We start from the raw sequence: 4,625 nt of genomic DNA on the forward strand, positions 1-4,625 counted from the left end.
TTCGTACATAAATTTTTTAATTCATTCGAAACATACTCACCTCCATTATCGCTCCTGAGAGCCTTCACCTTCTTGTTGGTTTATTTCTCAACTAGTGCTTTGAATTCTAAAAACTTGGAGAATGTCTCAACTTTCTTTTGCATGAATAAGATCCAACACTTTCTTGAGAAGTCATTAATAAAAATGATAAAATATTTGTGTCTTACAATGGAGGCTATTGAGAAAGGTCCATAGACATAAGAGTGGATCCTTTCTAAGACTACAAGTGCTTTCTTATCCCGATCGTGGTATGTGGACTTTGCATACTTCCCCAAAGTACACCCTTGGTATACATCTTGCTGCTCAAGTTCTCCTTTGGGGATTCCAGTGGTTATTTGTTGCATAACCTTCAAGGCACCATGATGAAAATGGCCAAGCCTTCTGTGCCAAAGTTCACTGACATCACGACTCTGTACTTTCTCCGACTTACTACTTAATGCAACACAATCTTCCACATCTAGATTATACATTTTCCTCACACGAACCATGATCTTCTTCACCTGTCCTGTGGCTATGTGTCCCAAGAATGCTTTCCCTTTGCTGAAGATCACATCATAGCCACAGTATTCCAAAACTATAAAAGATTTGAGATTTTTCTTTAGGCCTGGAATGAACATGACATCCTTGAGCTTAAGAGGCAAGCTTGACTCCCTTTGAAAGGTGAGTGTAACAATCCTAGTCGTGTTGTATTGTGTGTTGTCCCCCAAATTGATGTGAATCTGGAGATATTTCTCCTCCATGTCACTGAAAAGTCTCTACACCCTGTCATGTGGAACGATGCACCCGAGTCAGAGGACCACATGCTCCTCTTCATTGTGCTGGCCATGCATGTGATAAGAGCAAAGTCAAGCTCGAATGGTGAAGCCAAGGCTTCACCTGCTCCTCCTCCTGAATTCTTCTTACTAGAATTTTTATATGGAAAATTCATGGCATAGTGCCCGAATTCATGAAAATTGAAGCATTTAATTTTGGACAAAGTTTTATTCTTTCCCCCTATTTTCACGCACTGCAAAATTTATTTTCAGCTAACCAATGTACAAAATATCATAAACTTTTGTAGCCATGTTTCAAGCTACAAAATCCCTCCAAGCTAAATCAGACCCCCTTAAATGGATAATTCTCTGAATTAGATTTCCAATGTATTGTAGCAGCTACAACAACCCTCCAAAATTTTGGCTCACATGTAAATTTTGGAGCCTACCTTGGATCCTGCGATCATTCATCCTTGGTCACTTTTTGGCAAGCTGATGATCTCAAGCTTCCCCTCCTCAATCTTAAGAGTTTTTCATGTTCTCACCTTTATGCAACATGTGTCATCTTTGGGCATAGGGGTTGTTGTTTGTCATGCAAAGGGAATGCTATTTTTCTTCAAGGGAATTATGTGCATATGAGTGGTTTCCATCACATAAAGATGTTTCATACTCACTTCACACACTCTTTTCACGAAGGTTGTTGCATTGAGAAAAGTATGTCTTATGAATTCTGGATAATCTACGTTGTGTCACTAAGTGCTCGTGTGCGATCACAATCGCGTCCTATCACTGTTTACATCTGTGTCACTGATCTCACACTTAGCTATTTCCCAAGAAACCTAGCCTCATTCATCTTCTCATAACTTTGCACTTCTCTTTTGCGACCATCAAGCTTCCTCCCTTTCCTGTTGAAACCCCATAGACCATAGAGACCCCATGCAACATTTCTCTCTAGAAATGCACAAAGTAGTCAGGAAGCCAACACTGCTCTCCAGAAATGTGCAAAGAAGTCATGAAGCCATCACTACTTTCCAGAAATGTGCAGAGTAGTCTAGTTTCCATGTATTCAGAAACTGTGCAGAGGTGTCCTCCCAGAACAACCATCCCATAGCTGTGTCCTGAGCCTCAAAACTGCGTAGTTTTGTCCAAGTTGTCATGTTAGTCATGCATGTAGAAACTATGCAGATGGGCTTGATTCCAGAAAAGGTCAATTCCCGTTGAAACCACATCGATCCATTGCCCAGTGACTACAGGAAAAGGTGACATGTTGAGATCACTCCTAAGGAGTCAGAGAGAAGGACCAAGAGACCAAGTAATGGAAAATATCAGGACCGCATGCAAAATCCATCGGATGCATGATCATCTTGAGGGTAAGTATGGTAAGTAAAGAAAACCTTCTGAAGTACATCTCTTAGTTGAGTTCGCAGGACTGCTTGTCATAGTCATATCATCCTATCCTCATTAACATGGATGTGCCCAAAGAAAAAAGGTCATTTCACGTGTTTCCTCTACCTGTCCTGCTTTCTTTTCGCTATTTGACCAATTGTCGTCTTCGGAATGTTGATTGTTATGTCATGCTTGTGACCTCGTTCTGGTGATGTTGAAGGTTATGTTTGAGTTGTGTTCTCTTGTAAACATCTATTGTACTTACACAATATGTTGCAAGCATTGTCGTACAAGTGTCATCATGGTCATTCGAAGGTCTATTTGAAGTGTCACATGTGTCGCTTTCATCATTAGAAAACCCCATAGCTAGCCACATTGAGCATATGTTGTCTTGTTCGTTCAAGATGCCTTGTTGTCAAGTAATATTGAGTGTGTGTTTGCAAGGTCATGCATGCACAAGTTCACTCATTCACACACTTAGTCATTTTGTCGACGATCTTTCGACCAGACCACCCTCCACCAGCCAAACCTCCACTGAGCTACACTGTGTAGTCTCAACCCTTAGTGATCATGTACTACTACCTAGAATTGCACAGAGCTTGAGGCTGCCTCCTAGATAGTCTACACTGTGCAATCCTGGAATCAACCAGATGATCTAAAATGATCATATGTTAAAACTGAAGTAGAATTGATTATGCCAACAGTGAAATGAATGTTAACTTAAAGTGCTGAAACCGTGAGAACTACTTGAGAAGAAAGACTTTACGAAAATTGATAAAACATAAGTAAGATGCAAAATAAAAGTGAAAACATAAAATACACAACGATACTAGACATCAAGATTGATTATGGAGTTCGTCCTTGATGGAATATGTCTGTTGGTCCGCTTTCAAGATGGGTGGCCACTTTATTAGTATTGGTTCCAAATAGGTTGATTACACAATAAATTAACCAAATTGAATGTGCACATAGGCACTTTTGGTCACTGCCATAAGAAATATCTCTAAACCAGATTTCCAACATCTGTCACAGTTCCCAATTCTGACTTCGGATGCTCCTGTTACACTAAAAACAAAACAACCTATGTCCTCTAGAATCTGCATACAAAACTTGAAATCAATCTCTTCCTTCTTCGTGAGTAAAAGGATGAATTTATAGGCTCAGTAGGTTCATTCGAACTTCTTTGGACTAAACTTAGCATGAATGGCTTGTAATTTTGGTCACAAAGGTTCGGTCTAGTTACGTTTCTCCACCTAGGGATAACATGCATGGCCTTTCAATTAATTTTAGAACAAATTGTAATTAAAAACCCAAATCGGACTTTGGATTAACGCAAAACTACTGGCAGTCAGATAAAAGTGCATAGGAGTTAACTGTTAGCAAGTGAATAGTTAAGGTCTAACCACTGTCAGACACCTGGAGGCTACCCCTAACAGCGTGGTAACCACGTTGCTCACATGGCACATTCTTCGCCCAATGGTTTCATTGCTGAGGTTACACTAAATTGTACGGTCACTATCCTCTTGTTCATATGTCACAACCCGACACGATAACTGTTGTGGTCTACTAAGAACTCCACCCGGTTAATGTTAACATTTTGGCTATTGATGTGACTACAGTCCCTGCGGTCTTCTCCCACATGGTTTTGCTATGGTTAAGACTGTGGGTTGTATTTATAATGTTTTGCACTGTATTATATAGGCCAAGAGGGCTATAACATAGGGTTTATGCATTTTAATACATTTTTGAATAATGGGTTTAGGTTTGTAGTTTTAGGTGTCAATAGGTCTTTTAACTCAATGTTTTGAATACAATTTTTCCATGACTTGGAACATCAAGTTACAAAAACCCTTTTACAAGAAATTGTCACTATGTGATATCAAACCCAATGACCACATCACTAACCCATACATTACTGATGACGACAGAATGATGTTGATGATGAACTGAACCTGTGAAACTAATCTAACAAGATCCTCCTGGATCACCAGATTGACTGTCACCCAGAATAATGCAGAAATTTCTTAGTAAGCCATCTCAATCCATGCTATTTGCATGCAGATCTATCAAGCCTCCTACTGGTCAAGCAAAGAGTTTGACTGGGCAATGGGCCCGGGCTTCACTCCTCCAGAAAATGGTGTAGAAGCTACCATCATGCTTGCCTCCATTAACTAAAGAAATTGTGCAGACATGAAGGATAGGAACCCAGAGCTGTCCCTGAAATTTGCACATTTCTGTCAGCCAGTTGCCCTGTCAGCCAACCTGTTGCTCCTCCTGAAAACTGCACATTTTTATTGGGTTGTCCTCTAGCTTCCCTACACCTCTCTCATCCCAAAAAATGTGCAGACATGTCCTGTAGGCCAACCTCCTAGTTTTGCACAGTTTTGGCTAGAAATCTCCCATAGCCCGCTGCCAGCCTTCCCAGAGAATCTATGCAGTTTTCACTTC

The sequence above is a fragment of the Pinus tabuliformis genome, chromosome J (assembly GCF_031772625.1).
Source record: "Pinus tabuliformis cultivar Carrire ecotype Pingquan chromosome J, CPIR1, whole genome shotgun sequence".
Lineage (NCBI taxonomy): Eukaryota > Viridiplantae > Streptophyta > Pinopsida > Pinales > Pinaceae > Pinus > Pinus tabuliformis.